Raw genomic sequence first — 21206 nt, forward strand, 5'->3', positions numbered from 1 at the left:
CCCACCTCCGGACATAACAGCCTGCCTTCCCCAAGACCCAACAGTACGTAACACTGCCCAAAAGGCCCATTCAATACAGGGATGGGTGAGGTGGGAAACTCGTGCCGGGACGAGGAAGAGTAGGACTAGGAGTAATGAAGATTACCGGTAAATAATATGGTCATTACCTCCACGTCCATTCTTCCTCGTCACAGCACTTATAAATGAGGTGTGCCAACGGCAGAGAGAATGGGCCGAGCACAAAGAAAAACACCAGAAGGCAAATGGAAATTGTAAACCGACCAACACCAATTTCTTGAAATACACATACCCAGACAGTAGCAACAAAGTATTTCACAAGAGCACCACACTCAAAACACCCGGCCCAAAGGCACCTGCCTACCGGCGATGAAGATTCAAATGATAGTAGTTAATGAAAGTGTGTGGATCAGACCAGGTGGCAGCGCAGCAACTGTCCTGGACAGGAACACCACAGGCTTCAGCTGAGGACGCAGCCAGCCATCCCCCGCGTGGACCAACTCTGCAAGCCTGATGGAAGGGGAGACCCAACAGAAGAGTAAACCAAAGAGAAAGCATCCCGGAGCCAACAGCTTATGGTGGGCACAGGCGCCCTCCTCCTGAGGACCGCCCCCCCCCAAAGGTAACAAAGAGGCTAGGAGAGGAACGAAAAGCCCTAGTGTGATCCAAACAGAGCAGAACCACCCGCCACACATCCAGAGCGGCCCAAAGAATCTCCTCCAGGGAGTAGGGAGAGGGGAAGAAGGAAGGAAGAACAATCTCATGCATAACATGAAACTTAGAAACTACCATAGGGAGAAAAGACGGATGGCACTTAAGAAACAATGCATTGGGGAATCCACCAGGTAGGGTGCCTCACAGGAGAGGGCACCAAGCTCCCCCAACTGCCTCACCGAAGTTATAGTCACTAGAAAAAACACTTTCAACCTGAGGACCCTAATGGAAAGCTCCTGCAAAGGCTCAAACGGAGAAGCCAAAAGACGCTGAAGGGCCAGTGGGAAATCCCAGGAGGGCAACCAGAGACAGGCCGGGCCAGAGAAAAACTCTGGGGAAGTCTACCCACCAAAGAGTGGCCACCCACATCTGGCCCCCGAAAGGAGCGGATTGCAGCCCACTGAGCCGGCAGGGGGCAACAGAGAGACCCAAGTTAAACCCATCCTGAAGAAATTGCAGCACAGGAGCCCCCGACCCCAAGCAGGAGGTATGCCATGACTCAGACACCAGGACATGAAGTGTCCCCAGTGGCTCTCGTAAGCCCGCAAGATAGAAGGACGCCAATCCCTCTGAATGTGAGAAACCACCTCATCAGAGAGCCCGCCCAAAACTAAGAGCAACCTTTCAGTTTCCAAGCCCCTGAGAGCAAGTTCCTAGGACCCTCCACCCCTAAGGGGCCCACCACCGGATCCATCCAGACTCCCAGCTAGAGGGAGCATGGGGGACACAGCCAAATCCAGGAGAAGGGGAAACCAGCACCTGCAAGACCAAAACAGGGCAACAAAGATCACCACCGCCTGAGCGTCCCGGATGTGCAGCAACACCTTCTGAATGAGAGGGAGGGGCGGAAAAGCATACAGGAGCCACGACGGCCACGGGGAAGTCAGAGCATCCACCCCAAGGCCTGCGTAGAGGGGAACCTGGAGAAAAACCAGGGGACTTTTGCAGACTGGAGAGAGGCAAACAAATCCAACTGAGGTGTCCCCAGAACCCTGCACATCCTCCAAAGGACCAGCTCCTGTAGCACCCACTTCTCAGAGGGAACACTCTGCTGAGGCGATCTGCCACCACATTGTCCCGGGCCCTGATGCGACAAGCAGACAGTGACTGAAGATGAGACTCTGCCCAAGTACAGAGGAGAAGAGCAAGTGTCCTCAAAGACTAAGACCGAGACAGAGAGCTCCCCTGGAGGTTGATTCACACCACTGTGGCAGTATTGTCTGAGCAGAGAACAGCCTGCCCCTTCAAAACTGGGCCAAACGACTCTAGAGCCCTGAAAGCCACTGAGAGCTCCCTCCAGTTGGAGGACCTGGCCACTTCCCCCCAGAACCACCTCTCCTGACATTCCCGTCCCAGTGCCACCGCACCCCCACCTCACCAGGCTGGCATCCGTGGTAACAATGATCGGAGAGGGCGGACAAAGCGGGAACCCCACCAAGAGTTTGGGCAGATGCAGCCACCATCCAAGCCAGTCCCTGAGTGACCCACAAGGATACGAGCCTCGAAGTCCAGAGACAACTACCTCCAGAACCTGTGGATGTGGAGCAACAGGGGACGTAGGTGAAGTCTAGCCCAGGGAACGAGGAAGACACACGCTGCCATGTACTCCTTCTGAGCCTGAAGAAAGTCCCTGACCGGGGCTGACTCCTGAGCCAGAAGATGCACCAGGAAGTCCTGCAGTCTCTGAGCTCTGAGAAAGGGAAGAAGAACACGCCCCTGTGCTGTCCAAAACCTGGCCCAAATGAACTGAAGATCCTGCAAGGGCTGAAGATGAGAATTTGTCCAGTTTATGAGAAACCCCAGCAAGGTCAGCAGGGCACAGTTAGTACCCAAGTGTGGCAGTAGAACATCCCTTGACCGAGCCTTCAGGAGCCAGTCATCGAGGTATGGGAACACCTGAATCCCCCAGAGGTGCAGAGCAGCTATGACCGGTCCCAGAACCTTGGTGAAGACCCAGGGGGGCCGACTTGAGACTGAAGGACAAGGTCCGGAACTGGAAATGATCACTGCTCACTGCAAAGCTAGCAGAGAAACCTCTGATGGACAGGCCAAATGGGAATGTGCAGGTAGGTGTCCTAAAGATCCAGGCAAACTAGGAAATCCAAGTCCCTTACCAGAGGAATGACCCATTGAAGACACTCCATCTTGAACCTCTGAGACAGTATATGCCGGTTCAAGATGTTGAGGTCTTTAATCAGATGGAAGGACCATGAAGGTTTGGGCACCAGGAAGACAATGGAGTAAAACTCCAGACCCCTTTCCGATCGAGGCACTCACTGAATGACCCACTTGGAGCGAAGTTCTTTTAACACCTGCTGCATGGCCAACCTCTTGACAGTGCATCTGGGAAGGGGCATCTAGACCGGACCAGACAGAACAGGGAGGGAGACCAATTCCAACTTGTACACCCACCTCACCAGACGATTGACCCAGGCATCCCCTGAGAGCAGGGACTATTGCTTCCGATAGAATATCAGGTGGACCCCAACAGGCCCAGCGTCAGGACATTTGCTGGCGAGGGGGGAGACTGGACCCGGGAGCCATTTCCTCATAGTCACAGGGCGGGCCGAGCATGCTGGTGAAGGACAGTCCCGGCAGAACTCCTGTGGATAGGGGCACACTTTCTACACAGTTGGCCAGCATGTTTGTCCGCCTTGAAGACCTTATGGACCTTGTCCTCCAGGAAATTGTGAGAAACCTGAAGGTGTCTCCTTAACTAGTCCTCGGGGATCTGTCATCCAGGTGGCCAGGACACAGCTATTGCGATTGGATCCAGTTGCTGTGGGTGGACCATTGCGGGAGGATCACCTGGATGGGGGTTCCTTTGGGAGTGGAGCAGGAACACTGATGGGTCAGACATGGTATTCCCCTTCTCATAACCCCTCTTCCCTATCCTACTACATAGGATACTCACCCTCTCTATCCCCCCTTCCCCTTTTCTGACACAAACACTTTTGCACATCACGAAAGATGATGGACAAACACTAAAGCCATTTACCTGACATGTTCCAATTCAACGGTCAGCAATATTCAGGCAAGTGACCAGAATCACACACACCTGACGGCCCTTTCCCTTCCCCTTTCCCTTCCCCACAGGGATTAAAGGTGGGGCATGAGAGCACAATACAAGCAAGGCAGACCGCATAACGAGATAGCTAACCCAGAATGGCAGTTCAAGAGGAGGAGAAAGACGGCGAGGATCGAGTGGGTGATAAGGAGAGAAGCGACCTTGTCCTGTTGAACCCATGTACATGAAACCTCAGTGGAAGGAATCGTAAGACCGCAAACAATAGCCAGTGTGTATAGAAGCAGATGTCAACGGTACACAGAGCCCTCCTCCACTGATAACCAAGCCGGGGGGAGACGCTTACCTCCGTGGTACCGACCTTGACTCCAGAGAGAAGAAAAGCCAAGCGGTTCCTCACAGACGGTGAGTCAAGGGGAGATCCGATAAGAAACTGAACTGTGTTGAAGGAAAGTAGCAAATGACTAATTGAACTGTGAAAAACAAAGAACTGTTGATACGAGAGGGGAAAACCAGCTACAGAGGAGTCAGGCACCATGTGGGTGCTCACAAAGGAAACTCTGGGCGATTACCCGATTGTTGAAACTACAGTTACCAGAAGGTCTTGGGAGAGGCGCGAGAAAGAGGTCAAAGTGGTCATACAGGGGTCTAGTAAAATCCTTTGTACAGTCGAAAGTCTTTGACCAGCAGATGATTGAAAAGCTAAGGGAAGTGAATCCTGCATAGTAAAAACAGAGGAAAACAGGGCGAAGTCTGAAGTCCCAATGAATAGTTTGTTGACAATAGTGAACCCAGCAGAGAGATGTCCACAGTGAACTGTTCAACAAGACATTGAGATTTGGGAATACCAAAAGTGAATTTGATTGAGGAAAGCCATAGTGAACCTTGGCGGAGGGAGGTTAACATTCAAGAGGGGTCTGAACCTGGAAGAGGAGGACCCAGGGGTCAAAAAGCATCACAGACATACAGGAACTCTTTTGTTAATGATTTTGAATGCAGCTGGTCCTTGGAGGCCAGAGACATTTCATGGAAAAGAGACTCAACCACCTGAGGTCCTGATACCTGAGAATGGAACTGTAAGCTCATGCTGGGAAAAGCTTGAGTGTGCTCCGAAGGCCCACCTTGTCCCGTGCTGAATACATGGGGAAGAGAGACTCCTGGCTACCACATCCTGACTTATTATTTTTTTTGTTTTATTCTTAATTTATTATTCCGTCACAAGTATTTCTAAAACATGGCTGCCTTATTACAGCTATTATCTAAACAATACAGTTCCAATGTTTGCAAGATGACCATGCTTATTTCTAATCGTATCTTCTTATTAACAATGGATTTTGTTGGTTTTTAACTCCCCCCCCCTTTTCCGAACACTCCCCTATCCCCCAACTTAACAAGAAACAGCAAACAACAGGTATGGCGCATAGAGTCTTGTTGGGTATGGTATAATTGTCTCTTTGGGCTAACAATTGTTCTTGGTGTAAGTTCAACTCAGGATCATTATAGTACAGAGAGGTTCCTGAGTAGTCTTGGTTTGTGATAATGGTGTTCCCTGTCTTTATCAAAGACATGAAAAGGGAGCCATATGTTGAGGAATTTTTGTATGATCTATTAGTTAATGCACAGACTTTCTCCATGGCTAGTACCCTCACACGTTTACCCACCACCATTCAAGAATTGGACGGTCTACTGTTTTCCAGTTTTGGGCCAGCGTCATTTGTGGCGCCGTCAGTTAGTGGGTGATAAGTGTTGTGTTCTTTTTTTTTAACCTTTTATTTATTGCCAAAACATATCAGAGTGCATTAGACACATGTTCATTTCGTAGTATTGTTACAGACATATGTAAAAAGATTTCAAATGCAGTGGTTCAGGTACATACAACAATTATAGCGGCGGTACAATTATACAGTTCGAAAGGCAAAAGTAAATGGGTGGAAACTTCACAGTCCCCTGGCTAATCAGTCACAAGACTGGCTAATCCGTCACATGACTGATTAGCCAGATATGACCGGAATTCGGACCAGATGTTCTTGGGCCGGGATGGTAGGGGCAGTAAGTTCAAATTTCCTCCTCGCAGGTCTGAGTCCAGGTTAGTGCTGTCAGCCACATTTTAGAATTGGGTGCAGAGGTTTGTTTCGAACATTGGAGTATACATCTCATGGCAACAATACAGTTTATGTTTACAAATGCCAGCATTTCTTTGCTCATACCATTATCCCATATACCAAAAAGCATGCACAGTGGGGCCCGTTCAGAGGGGGTTCTTGCTATCTCATTAATTGTTTGTAAAAAATTGTCCCAGAAGTTCTGAAGGCGGGTACATGACCATAACATGTGTAGGAGATCAGCCCCTGTAGACTGGCATCTGGGGCAATTATGGAGCGTACGTGTGTGCAAACACATGGATTTCCACTGAACATCAGGCAAGTCAATATCTAGGTCCTCCGCCCATTTAGTCTGCACCCCTGCCTTCAGGTCCGGAAGTTTATTCAATAACATCTTAAAAGAGATGAAACGATCCATGCGAATATATATAGTAATTTCGCATTAAAACCATCTTTATCAAGGATAATCTACCCGCCATGGTGATGGGTAATGATCGCCATCTGGCTAGTTTGTTTCCAACATGAGTTTCCATAGCCACATAATTATCCACTAATAACGCTGTCTTTTTCCCAGTAACGTTTACCCCCAGGTATTTGAATCCCTCTGGTCACCACCGGAGAGGAAACTCACTAGTCGGTCACCTGGTGCTTTCTGTAAGTGGGAATATTTCCGATTTGCTATAATTAATCGTGAACCCAGATAAGCTCCCGATTTGAATTACGTCTGAACTGGAGGCTTCCAGCCCTTTAAGATGAGTAGCGGTACCCTTGAGATAGATGGGGATGCATATTTTATCCATACATCAATAATCAAGATGACACAATTAGTTTGATAAAAGTTTGTCTGTTTTAATGTTAAGTATCTAAAACAGGGAGTACAATGAACATCAGGAATCGCGCGATACTCTGACTCTAACTGCTTCATAAAAAGTTGGGTTCTTATACCCATAATTGGTCATAGTTGACTTGTTGACCTGCGTCATTACCAACATCATCCTACGTGGCAAACTACAGAAACTTATCGGGAAGTGGGATTGGTTCTAAGTGAATAACTAAATATAGGTTCTATATCTGTATGGAGTAACGGAGAGAGGTAATAGGATAGTTGACATCAGGTGGGGCAACTGAGCCCTCCCTTCAAAACAACCACTATGAACGTCACTAAATGTACAACGTCCCATTGGTTACACAAACTATAGGACCCCCCCAATTACGTGGTCCCCTACAATTGGTTGGCTTCTAACCCCCGTCAGTATTTTTCCACTTACGTGATCAACATGCAGACCGAGCAACCAGGTACGGGTGAGCTCATTTTAGCACCAGCTTCCCACCAATTAAAAATGTGATCCATCATCACCTCAATGGTACAGTGTCAATTAGTACTTTGAAGTTGGTCTTGAGTCTGTACTCTTCTCTGAGTATTTTTAAGGAGTATGGGCACTATCCGGCTTCCGTGCGTAGGTGTGATCTTCTCGTTCGCCCCAACTTTCTTCCATCATGTGACTGGACACCATGAAATTAAGCCTTTCTGTGTATTTGGTTTTATTTTCAAGAGTCTTCTGACGTCTTTTGTTTTTGCTTGACCTCTCTAAACATCAGCTTCTGTTCTTTCACGTTAATTGTATCTAATGTCAGCCAACTCCAGTTTGATAAGACCTTGGCTTTCTTGAACGCCTTAGCTGAACTGTACTCTGTTTAATTCAATTGCTTTTCTCAACTGCAACACTAAAATGAGGCCTTCTTCGTTGTTTAGTACTGCTTTATACATAGTGGAAACACCCATCCTTTACTTGTCCATATGTATCTATGAGGTATATATGTATATGTTGGCGCTTGCCGCGGTTCTAATCTATTAAAAGCATGTGGCTAGCTTCATGATTGCTTTGCTGCTTGCGTTACATTGCATCTGTACACGTTTAAACTAACTAAGTATCTTCATCAGGTTTGTGGCATAAGTTTCTTCACCTTGATCCCAAGATGTCACTTATTCTTGGTACTTCTTTGTTTTTTATAATCGTCTGCCTCTCTGGTCCGGTAATCTTTGTATATGGGTGTCGATTCAACTTTGTATGACGTCAACATTCATCCTGGTCATTCAGTTTCTTTGTTTCATCAGGAATCTCGTTCAAATGGCCATCATATTGTTTTGTATGCAGGTATGGTTTCCTTAATGGGTACTTTATCTCCAATATTCTCTTAGGTATAGGTATTCTTATGGGTACTGCACAGAGCCCATGCTCTTCTCTTTGCTGGTTCACCTGTTCAGTATATGTCACATGTTTTGGTTCATACGTTTCAGGTAATGTAGGCAGGGCAGGTGGAGTGGGGGTACTTGGCTCCTCCTCTGCTTGTCTCTTAGGATAGGATCAAGGTGTATGTGAGGGTCTCTGATGTACAGCAGAACATCGTCGGCATATAGTGAAATTCTCTCTGGTTGGTCCTTCAGGCGGATGCCACGGTGGGCGTGGAGAGCTCTAATCATATCTGCCATAGGTTCTATAACCAATGCAAAGAGGAGAGGGGAGAGCGGGCAGCCCTGTCATGTGCCCCTGTTCATGGTGAATGGTGATGACCTGTAAGATTTGACTAGTACGCTAGCTGTAGACCAAGTGTATAATAATGTAATATATTTGATCATTTCTGGACCGGATCCCATCTTTCCCAGGACCTCTCACATGTATTGCCATGAAACCATGTCAAAGGCCTTCTGAGCGTCCAGTGTAACTGCCACTGCTTCAGCATTAGAGTCAATCCTGGCCATTACGTTAAAAAGTCTCCTGATGTTCAAGGACGTTGATCTACCGAGAACAAAGCCCCCTTGATCGTCATGTATCATATAGGGCATGAGCGGCAGAAGCCTATTAGCCAGTACTTTGGCAAAAATGTTTGTGTCTATATTCATAACGGATAATGATCTGTAGGACCCATACTCATTGCTCGGCTTTCCAGCTTTCAGGAGGACTGTTATGGTGGCATCTCGCAGTTTGGCTGGAAGGGTAGAATTATTAAGTGATTAATTCCACACCTCTAGTAGGCATGGGGAGAGCAGGGTTGCATATTCTTGGTAGAACTGGGGGGTGAGGCTGTCAGGTCCAGGAACTTTGCCTCTTGGGAGTTCTGGTATTACCTTCACTATCTCTTCCAATTAGATCGGATTCTCAAGCTCCTCTCTGGTCTGAGGGCTCAAGCAAGACATGGGAATTCCCTTTAGGAGGAATTGTACAGTGTCTGTAGCATGCAGTGGACCCGCCGCATACAAGGTGCCGTAGAGAATACATTTAGAATCGCCAGGTCTGCACATTGGGGGATCCCTGCTCATCAATAATGCAGTCTTTCTGCTCATGTCCACCTTTCCAATCTGAATAACCTAGCTAGCGTTCTGCTCGGCCTTTCTCCCTCACCATACCTTCTGGCTACCCATGGGCGTGTGAAGTATTGTGTCTCCCTAAGTGCATGTGCTTCAAAAACCTCCAACTCGGCCCTGATTTTTGCCAGTATTCCGGGGCTAGACAAGATTGAGTACTCATGTTCTAGGTGCTTGAGCATGTTTTCAGAACAGTGAGTGTCTCTCCTTATTGCTTTTAGTATACCCGCTTCCCTGGATATGGACATGCCCCGGATATATACCTTAAAAGCTTCCCATCGTATCCAAGCAGAAGTGGCACACGGCTCATTGCAGACAAAGTATGTTTCTATATCCGAGCGGATCACAACCCTGAACACAATATCAAGGTGTGCCTGAGACTTAAACCGCCAGGAGTTTCGGGGCACAGGAGACAACCCCACACCCAATGCTAGCATCATCGGCAAGTGATCCGATAGGGTGCGGGCCGTATCTCAGCACCTCCAACCCTGCCCATCAAGGAGCTCGACACTAGGAACAGATCTATCCGCGATGAACTATCGTGAACTGAGGAGTAGTATGTGCATTGCTTTTCTTGTATGTGAAGTGTCCTGCACACATCGCACAATCCCAATGAGTTCATATGTGATAGCAACCTGTGGGTGGCACGTTATTGGGGCCTGTGGGCTGTCCTGGTTCCGTTCCCACTCTGTATCAAGTATCAGGTTCATGTCACCACCCCCATATGACCGGAATCTCAAGAAATCCCATCAGTATGGATACCACATTGTCAAAGAATTTAGGAGTATCGACATTGGGAGGACAGTATGTGTTAACCAGCAGGTACTCAGCACCAGCAATAATACAATGCAGTATGACATATATACCCTCGGGGACATTGTAGCTCTTTTTCAGAGTGAACTTAACAGAATTATGAATCATTATCAAACCCCTCTGGCTTGGGAAGAGTAGTTGGAGAAGTATGTTTGCCCCCCCTGCAGGTGCTATACCAGTTGCCACTCCCCTCATGGCATGTGTCTCCTATAGGAGTAGTATTTTAATTTCATGTCTAAGGGCTTATGCCATGATTCTGCGTGACTTGGTGTAATTCCCCAGCCCTCTAACATTCCAAGACATCAGTTTAATATCCATTATGTAGCGTGGGGGTTATCCATTGAGTTCATCCCCCCCCCCCGTCACCGGATATTGCATCTGTTTTACCCATGTGTACTTTGTTAGCCAGGCACTCTGCTGCCAAACATTTTCCCATTTTCTTTGGTTCATCAGGCTTGGTGCTGTGATCAGCGTCCACCGTTCACTTGGTCCTAAAATAATCAGACAACTTCCCACACTCCCCTCCACCCTCACTGCCCCCCACCCTAGCAGTGTAATCTTCCCTCCCTCCCACCTGTCCTCTAGTAGGCCCACCCCAACTTTGCCTCCCCCCTTTGCCTGAGACAACATAACAATAGCAACTGCTGTGGGGTAAGCTGTCGCTGCCATGACCCACTGTGCAATTTTGACATATTACCATACTTTCCAAATTTCCTGTGCCAGCGGAATGTTCTATGTAAACGATAGCATCACAGGACTAATAGGATGATCCATGGTGCGATCCTTAAGTATCTCTTCAATTTGGTGGTGGATCATCATCAGCCTGCTCAGGGCCGTCTGAAATCGGAATCTGTGCTTCTGGCAAATTGACTGCCTCGTCCGGAACCGTAAAAAAAACAGAGCTTGCCTCGAAACTGGAATTTCAATCGAGCCGGTAATAGCATGGCATATTGTATGTTTGGGCAACGGAGCAGCTTCTTAACTCCACTGAACTGGCGCCGCTAATTTTGTACTGATATGGAGAAGTCTGAGAAAAGTCTAATTACTTGGGAGCCCAAGCGCAGCTCCTTTTTTTCCCTTGCAAGTTGGAGAAGAAGGTCCCTGTCAGAGTAGCTGAGAATCTTTGCTATAATGGGTCATGAGAAGTCACCAGTGTGGGCCAGGGACCCAAAGTTCGATGTGCCCGTTCAACCACAAAGAAGGGAGATAAAGCCAGTGATCCTAAGAGGTCTCTAAGCCGATTCTCAACTGCCTGTTCCATACCCCCCGTCAGGGCATCTTCCGGCACTCCAAATATTCTAATATTGTTCCTCTCCTGGATCGGGACTCTAAATCATTGCATTTCAAATTTATGATTTTCATATCTTTCACCAGGGATGACACTGCATTCTGGAGGTTCTGCACAGTGTCTTCCATCGCCCCTATTCTTGTTTCAGCTTCCGGATTCCCTGGCCAGCGGAGTTTTCATTGAGGCAACATTGGCCGTGGTATCATCTAGTTTCTCGTGGATGGCCACAAATCCCTTTGCCATAGCCTCCATCATTTGCATGAGGTCCGGGGATGAGTTCACCAGTGGTTGCGCTTGTTCCGAGGTAGAGGTAGTTGCAGGTTCAGAGGTTCATCTGGCGTTAGCTGTTGTAAACTTGTCCATGGCCCTGTTTTGTTTGCCTCTGCCCGTGCCTCTAGCCATGGTGTTTTGGTCAGTGAGATGCTGTCTGTACGACCCTGGTCTCACAGAGGACACCTCAGGCACATGTGTTGCCCCAGCCACGTTCAGCGCAGGCTCACAGGCTATTACCCTGTCCTCTATTGGGGGCGATTGTTACCTTCTTGTGCGTCGCCAGATTCGTAGAGAATGACAAGGACCATTGGTCAGCCGTCAGTGGGGTTCCCAATGAATGGCCACATGCGGAGGAAGTTGGATCTTCTCCAATATGTAGTCCTGTTAGATCAACTGTTAGAGCACTTCACACTCGGGACAAGGGATGATTTGCCCAGCCACAGCCTGAAGGTGGGCACTCCTGGGGTAGACCTGTTGAGGATATTAGAACGTTCAGCTGGAGGTTGGGGAACTCCTTGCAGTGCAAGCCATCATGTAAGGTGTGCAGTGGTCAATGCCCCATACAGTTTCATCTTCTGGTATTGGGACTATGTGTTAGACAGTCCTGTTGATCTAGGCGTAAAAGGAGTTTCCCCCAGCCCAGGCGCACACAGCACGCGTCGCTGTACCACCACACCTGGTCTATCAGGGAGCACAGCCCCCCCCCCGGGATCCCAGCCACGAGGCCGACTCCACCCGACGATGGCGCGGCCAGCTGCAATGAATATTGCCCTTGCTCGTACCTTCAATGGCCGCGATGAGACTATCAGTAGCCAGAGTCAGCTCCTTATGTAATTATGTTTGGATTAATGTCCCAACCTTTTCCAGGAAACTGCTGTCTGTCTCAGGCTCCAAGGCGCCGCACCCCAGGGTTCAGACGAGGGGGTTGGGAGCTGGCCCTGGATGGAGAGTGGGGAGTCACAACAGGGTCCAGTGTAACCACAATATTTTCCGGCTCACTTGCACCGGTGGGGGTCAATCTCCCTAAGGTACATGTGGAAGGCACTGCGTATACTTGCTAGCAGTTGTTTCACCAGCCACTGCCCGCAAATCAATAGCATCTTATAAAGCGTGAATATGAAATGTCTGTGGGTTCAGTGGCTGTTCCTTTAATGTCAGCCAGCTATCCACTTGATCCTATCCCCCCTGGGGTGCTAAAAAAGGCTGGCTCACATGCCCTCTGCCTTGCCGTCAGGACGACGGTTCACTCACTGACAGCTGCGCAGGCCCTCCCTCTCCACCTCTATCGTATGAGCGCTGTTGCCCAGGCAGGTCCTTGCAGTACCCGGATCAGGATGGATGTGGTGTGCTGGAATTGTGGGCGTCTGCTGGTCAGCCGATTTGCACAGCAGAGTGTTACCAAGCCAGGACGTATGTGGTACAGTGAGCATTGGCCTCACCCTGCCTCCTGGGCAGTGGGCGCCTGGCGTTCTGTCTTTACAGGGTGGGCTTCAAAGGTTCACTGTGATGGTCTCCACACTGGGTGCGGGCAGGCATTCGGGGGGTTCCACCTCTCAGCACAATGCCATCAACACTGTCAGCAGTCTCAGGGAGCACCCCATTAGTATCAGGTTGCCGCTCACAAGCGCAGACTTTCCAGGGAAAATGGCGCTCCTCCACTCCATCCCTCTTCCTCCTACGTTGCAACTGGGTCCCTCCTTCACCGTTTCGCTCCAGATTTGTATAGCTGGTAGCCGCTGCCTTACGATTGCAGGATTTTTAATTTTATATTAAATCCGTGGCGGGAAAGATGTATTTTTATTACGAATGCTGCAAGTCACAGCGGAGCGATGGCAGGTTAGACCTCCATCCGCTTGCTGCTCGACAACGCCCCCCCTAAGTGTTGCGTTATGTCCACTTCGAGCGTAAAGGCCCTCAGCCATAGCCCCAGTAAGATTATCTCCAGGGCATTTGTAGCAATATTCCTGTGATTTCTTTGATGTGACTTAAAATCTCCTTATAAAAGTGTTGGGACTTGGGACATGTCCACCACATGTGTGTCAGATCCCCCTCATGTTCACAAAGTCTCCATCACAGTGGGGTGTGTCCTGGGTTAATTTTGTGGAGGCATTGTGGGGTTAGGTACCACCTGTAACATAATTTGTAGGCAGATTCTTTTATGGGTGTGCTTTTGGACACTTTCTGAGCACTCTTCCAAATTTGATCCCATGCCTCTTCTGAGATCGTTATGCCTAGGTCCCTGTCCAATCTTTCCCTTTAGGGTAGTCCATCACTGGGTTGGCTCCTATCTAGTAGGCAGTATAGCTTCGAAATGCCCTTGGTTGTGAGGCCGCTACCGGTGGTCAGGTTCCAGCCCCCCATGGTGTCTTCGTAGTTGCTTCCCTCACTCTGCATGATCCAGAGTTGTATTTGGATATATTGGAACCGTTCCCTTTCAGGGATTTGGAACTTGGATTTGCAATCTCCAAAATGTAATGGCGACCCTTCATGGAAGAAGTCCCTTAGGGTCAATGTTGTTTGGCCTCCCCCTCATTCCCAGTAAGAAGGGTTCCATCCCGGCGTGTAATCGGGGTTGTGAGACATTGGACTACAGGGCCCCAAGCCCGGTTTCACTCCCTTCCATAGTAATGCCTGACTCCACCAATGGAGGGAATTTTTGGTTGCCTCTAACAGCGGACCTCCTGTTCCCCTAGCCTCCTGTCCAATATGTTGTAACCTTTCCAGTGGGATAGATGTGACTCCTTGCTCCACATTAGCCAAGCCCTTCTGTGTGACAGCATTCAACCATTTCAATGTGAGGTCTATTTGTGCCGCCTGTATATATAGTTTTATTTTGGGTATGCCCAACCCTCTCATCAGGATTGCTTGGAAAAGAGCTGGTCTTGTGACCCTCAGCTTCTTATTTTGCCAAATAAAGGAGATCATTTCTGCCTGGATGTTCTTAATCATCCGGGAAGGGGTTGCCACAGGTAGGGACCCCCCTGACTTATTATTTATGAACACTTCTTTCTTTCTTGTGAATCCTATCCCACACTCTTTGCATTTAGTTGTAAGGATTGCCAATCTTTTTTTTTTATTTAGTATAGGCCTTTTATTCAACAAGACGCCACTAGGACAGCCTTATCATTATTTGGGAGTCGTTGCTTGTTCCCATTTTAGATTTAGGTTTAGATTAGGCGTTTTTACAACCCATTTATACAGTTTAATAAACACCCTTGAACTGTGATCACTTGTGTCTGTCTTTACTGTTGCCGCCATGAATTCCTTACAGAACCCTCAAACAGCATCTGCCCTTCAAAGGGCATTTTCATGGCTGTAGACTTTTGACGGGCGTCTGTCTTCCAATCTTTGGTAAGAACTTGCCGACGAACCACCACGATGGAACTCATGGACGGACATGGCGGCCGCCTTCACACCATCATACGCCAAGTCTGGTAAAAACTCTACCTGAGTCTTGAAGGCTTGTCGAATAGGGGCTGGATCCAAGCCCTCCCCTGCCACTATTAGGGCAGACTTCAGACCCCAAAGACGGCTTTCACTGTGTAAGAGGCATAAGTGGCAGCCTGCAAGGCAAATGGGCCCCACCATACGTCTTTCTCAAGGTGGCATCCACCTTTCGATCCGTGGGGTCATTGAGAGAATCATCCGATGCCAAGGACTGGGAATGATGTCATCTACCAGAAACACCTGTGGCAAGGCCATCTCCTCCCTCTTCAATGGATACAGCTTGGCAAGGTACCTGGGAACTGCAGCCGTGTCTGGATCACCCCACTCCCTTAAAATCTCAGCCTTCATATCAGAGAGAAGCGTGAGTCCCTTCTTGAGAGTGCGCTTGAACTTGGGCGGAAGGGGCCTAACCCCCCCAGCCAGAGTAGACGGGGGCTCAAAGTCCAGAAACCCCCTATAATGGGAAAACTGAAAAAGAACATCTGCTGTAGCTTCCTTGTTCAGGTACTTGCCCTTGAAGTCAGTCGACCTCGGGGAATCATCCAAGCTGCAGGAATAGGTGTCTGAACAGGAGGAAGAGGAAGGGAACACCCCCTGCTAGGATGAGCCTGGATCGCCTTCTCCTGCATGGCCTTCTTAAAAATACACGGGAGCCTGTCCTCTGGCACCCTACTCCCCCTGCTCCTCTTAACCCAGGGGAGGGGAACAGGAAGAAGAGGAAGAGGATGGCAAAGGAGAGCGAGGTTTCACATGCCTAGACTTAGAAGAGCGCTTCCCCATGGTTCACAAAGAAGACGTGGGCTGGATAGAAACAACACAGCACACCATAAGCCGCAGAGCCTGTCCGGAACCACCCCCGAAGGTGGGAAAATAAGTGGTTGCCATGCAGCCACGAGCCCAGATCGAAAGACCAGCTGCATCCAATGATCAAGTGTACATCACACCTCCCACACCAGCTTACCTCTGCCGGGGTTAGGAACACCCCAGGCCATGTAAGTCTCCAGGGCGAGCCGCTCTGTGACTCCCCCAGTCCCTGCACCTGACGTGGACGGGCTTCCTCTACCACCACTCCCACTGTAGGAGGGCCTGGGCACTATGCCCGAAAACTCAACAGGGGGACCTGCTCAGCAGGGACCACCCAGAGGATGCCCATGCCCACTAACCAGAGCCGGCCCCTCAAGGTAGCAGGCCAGAAAACCACCTCCGGCTATGCTGAGAGAGGGGACAGAAGCATAAAGAGTCCCTGACCAAAGGCAGGAAAAAAACAAACTGTTGGGTCTTGGGGAAGGCGGGTTGTTATGCCCGGAGGTGGGAGGTGGTGGGGGTGGGGCCTGACGGAATTACAAGCAGAAAGAGGGTTCCTGTGGAGAGGTGGGATACCTCATTGAAAAGTGCTGAGATGAGGAAGAGTCGACGTGGAGGTAATGAGCTGTCTCCTGACCCCTCCCACCATTCCAATCTGATCCCTTGACAAACAAGTGCTAACACCACAACACCATTTCAATTGCCTAAAAATACAAATCTAGTGGGTGCTTATAATAAAATGCTTTACATTATTAATTACCGGGCCTTTGTTAATAGTGCAGCCTGGCACCTTTATGTGTATGTCCTGCCTGCCGACCGTCCTGTAGGTGAGCCAAGTCAACATAAGCCATAATTGCGCCACTGCGTCATGTATAATTCTCACCGATATAGACAGAGGCGCAGCTGTGCTATGTCTATATTATGCTTCTCCCCTGCAGATGGGTAGCCAGAATTGTTTTAAAAGTTGGGCCTGAAGCTAATGTAGTTGGGCCCGCGGCAGTGACATTAATATCTGTAAATGCCCACATTTATGAATGTGTGGGCATTCACAGGTTTTGGGTGGGCCTTGCCCGCTCAGGCCCTACCCTGTCTATGCCTCTGCAGTCCCCCGTCGTGTCTGGCAGGGACTCAGTTAACCCGACGTGATCAGAGGCCCTCGTCACACCAAACACAGCCAATGATCTCCCGCCATGCTCAAGCCTGCACGAGGACATTCTGCCACTGTAGGCAGAAAGTGAAAGTGAAAGAAAGGATTAGCATGCCGTTCATCCGGCTCCGTGCACCTCATTTTGGCGCTGCAGCACGTTGGGGGCCAGTGGAGGGGCATACATATATTTTCATGCACCGGGATGCGAAAACTGGCGACGCAGGTGGGATTCCAACACCTCCTCACATAGAAAAATAAAAAAGAAGAGAGAAAATACAGAGGTTGGTGAGCATCTTTGAGTCTTTCAACAACGTGCACATCCGAGGGTGCGTGACTGCAGTAAGATGTCGGTGAATGAGGCGAGAGACAGAGGTGAACAAGTGATGCATCTGATGATGAAGGGCTCAGCGCATAAAACCCTCGGGTATCTAGGTGCTAGTTACATTAGGGTACAAAGTTATGTGTTACATTAGGAAAAAGAGAGGAAGGGAGGGGAGTGGGAAGAAGCAGTGGGGGTATTCAATAGTTTTAGGAGGAATACAGTTAGTTGAACAGCCACGTCTTTAAGTTTCTGCGGAAAGTCCAGTAGGCCTGTTCTTTTCTGAGTGCTAGTGGAAGATTATTCCAGAGTTTGGCAGCCATGACCGGGAAGCTCTTCCCCCCTACTGAGAGGCGATTGAAGGTGGGGGTCTTCAGAAACTGAGTTTGATGATCTCAGAGGATGGGCAGGGGTGTATTTCTCTACACAGTATGAGAGCTAGGTCGGGGGGCAGTGTTGGAGAGACATCAGTGGACCAGGGAAAATGTTTTGAATTTAATCCTTTCCCGGTTGAGCAACCAGTGTGCAGCTCTCCTGGCTTCTGAGATATGGTCAGATTTGGAGAGGCCAATGGCTGCTCCGAGGGCATTATTTTGGATCTTCTGGAGTTTGTTCAGGTTGTGTTCAGAGGTGCCGGTAAATAAGGCGTTACAATAGTCGAGCTTAGCTCCAGTGATAGCTCTTGCTATTGTTAGGTGGTTGGGAGGGGACAGGAAGGACCTGCTGACAGGAAGCAGTTTGGCTGTGTAAGCTGCCGCTGAAGCGATCAAGTTCACTTGACGTGAGAGGTTGAGCTTGGCATCCAGGTAGATGCCAAGAGTTTTGGCAGCGGTGAGGTGCTGATGTGGTTACCATCAATGATACATTCCTTGTATGCTGGATCAATGTTGCAAAGTGTGGAGTTTGAGCCGACAATGAGGTTTTCAGTTTTATCGTCATTGAGACAGAGTAGGTGAGAAGTCATCCATTTTTGTATGACCTTGTAAGCAGAGTTTATTGTGGCTGAGTCGTGGCGTATGATCCGGAGAGGGGATAAACAGATGCGTGTCAATAGCGTAGATTGTGTATGATATGCCTAGTAGGTCAAGGTAGTCGAAGAGGGGTTTTGTATGAATGTTGTAGAGGGTGGGGTAGAGGCAGGAGCCTTGGGGACTCTGCAAGGGACAGGAGTAGGTTCAGCGCAGAAGTTGTTGATGAAGACACAAGAGGATCCGTCAGTTAGGAAGGACCTCACCCAATTGGTGGCTGATGGAGAGAAGTTTGCTGTTGAGGGAAGTTGAAAGCAGAGGATTTGGTGGTCTACCAAATAGAATGCTGCAGAGAGGTCTAGCATTATCAGGAGGGCAGGTTTGCCAGTGTCTTTGATTGCATCGATTTGTATTTTCAAATCTAGTAGGGCAGTTTCTGTTCCATGTTTGGGGAGGAATCCTGATTGGCGAGTGCCCATGTTGCTGTTTACTCAAGATACTGTGGACCTGGATGTAGGCAACACAATCCAGGATTTTCAGGAGGTAGGCAACTGTAGTGATGGGGCGGTAGTTTGTCGGGATGGATGGGTCAAGGGAGGGTTTCCTAAGGAGCCTTAGGACCCATGCTTCCTTCAAAGAAGTTGGGACTGAGTTGGTGGAGAAGGATGCGTTGATGATGGCTTTGAAGAGGGGAATGAGTTTCTCAACACAGTCTTTGATGATTGGAGCTGGGCAGGTGTTGCCTTTGCAGCGTGACGGTTTGAGACTCTTGACAATCATGGTGACGTCCATGTCTGAGACAGGGTGGAAGCTGAATAGGGTACTGGTGTGGGTCGGTAAAGGGCTGGGTGCTGTGGGCGGTTGTGGTTTGGTAAGCATATCAAGTTTCTTGATTTTTCCTTTGAGGGAATTGACCTTTTTTATTTTTATTTATTTATACCGCACCATAGCCCACCATAGCTCTTTGCAATGAGAGCGTCTTGGATTTTTTTGCACCAGGTGCGGTCTACTGTCAGGTTTGGCTGGGGGGGGCGAGGAGGTCTCTAGTTCCCGGAGAATTGTGAAAGGTTCCTGGGAGTTGGATGAGGCATTACTAATTCTTGGATTGTAGCTATTGGCTTTGGCAGCGTGGATTTTCCTTTTGTAGTTTTTTGCAAGGGAGGAGAGGATGGCTTTGGAGGCAGGGGAGGGTTCATTTATCCAAGCTAGCTCAGCAGGGCTCTTATTGGCACAGATTTCAAGGAGTTCAGGAGTGAACCAGGAGTTTGAGAAGGCCTATGCCTATGATGAAAAGGCTCCAGACAAGTTTGCCAGGAGATGACTTAACAACGACGTTGAAGACCTCATCCCTACGTACACGCCTGAAGAAGTCAAAATGTTTGATAGGGTCAAGGAGGCGCTGTCTACATACTTCGACCCTCAGTGCAACATAGATCATGAAAGGCACACCTTCAACACAGCCTGTCAAATGACTGGCGAGTCCATGGACTCATTTGCAAGTTGATTGCGTAAGTTGGTGGCTCATTGTGACTTTCATAAATTCTCCAATGATGAGGCCAACAGGTTCAGGATTATCGGAGGGTGTTTATCATCTGCCTTCATGGAGAAGTTATTCCAGGAACCATTTCCGCTTGCCATCATTCTACAAATGGCGTGGACGGAAGTGAGAGCAGACTCACAAGCCACCAGCAAGGGACCAGTGAAAGAGCAAGTGTACTATATCAGTCAAAGTGGGAGAAGCAACAACGGTGGTAAGGCCCCACCGAGAAGATATGGTACTGCCATAAAGTGTTACAGGTGTGTCCTACCTTTTCCCCACGCAGAAGGAACCCGATGCCCTGCTTTTGGACAGAAGTGCACCAACTATGGGCGGGAAAATAAGATGGTGAGAGGGTGCAATGCGCCGCCGAACAGGACACATGGAGGCGGTCCTAGCGGGACTCGACCAGAGTACAACCCACATGCCCAAGGACCCAGGAGAGATACCTACATGAGAAGAGACCTCGTCAGCCATGTTTGGCAGATCACTGGACGGTCGTCACCTCTGTCAGAGCAAGAGAGAAGTCACCATGAGTATGCATATATGATGACTGACGTGATGACTGCCCCGGAAAGGAGATATCGGGCCTCATTACAAGTCAGCTGGTCCGGAAACAACGGTGGCAGTAAATCCACCACCACCATTGTTTCCGGACCGGCTGATTCCGAGTCCTGCAGGTGGGAGGTGTCACTCCCGCCAGGTGTCACCTGGCGGGAATGACACCACCCGCCTGCAGGCAGACATGGAAACACCGGCTCTGTCATAGGCGGAACCAGTGTTTCCATCTTCCCCATCCCCATGGAGTCCTATGGAACTCCATGGGAATGGTAATTTACAGAATTCCACCTCTAGAATTACCGGGTCGCCGGGGTCGTAATGCCCTGGTGATTCCGGCAATCACGGAAGCCGAATGGTATTACGGGTCTGGCGGCAGCCTGCTGGTTTTTCCGGCACAGCTACCGCCGGACTTGTAATGAGGCCCATCGACATTAAAGTGGGTCAACACTCTGGCAGGTTCATCATTGACACAGGGGCCACACTGAATATCATGTGCATATCAGAATTTTGCAAGATGGCACATTCGCCAGAATTGGAACCGTCAGAACTGAAGGCCTTTCAGTGGGCCGCCCGAGGGCCAGTTCGGAATCATGGATAGTTCTCAATAAAAATGAACTATAAAGGTAGATTTGTCATGGCAGAGCTGCATGTTCTTCAAGGAGAAGTGCCGGGAAACAACTTGCTATGCTGATCCACGGCCCTTGAAATGAAGATTGCTGCCCAAATGTACACATTGAAGTATGGAATCCCAATGATGCAACGATTTCCAGAACTAGTCAAAGGAATCAGGTGCCTGAAGGGAGACCCAGTCACCCTTCACATCAAC

This window comes from Ambystoma mexicanum, chromosome 7q (assembly GCF_040938575.1).
Source record: "Ambystoma mexicanum isolate Mex_15411 chromosome 7q, UKY_AmexF1_1, whole genome shotgun sequence".
Classification (NCBI taxonomy): Eukaryota; Metazoa; Chordata; class Amphibia; order Caudata; family Ambystomatidae; genus Ambystoma; species Ambystoma mexicanum.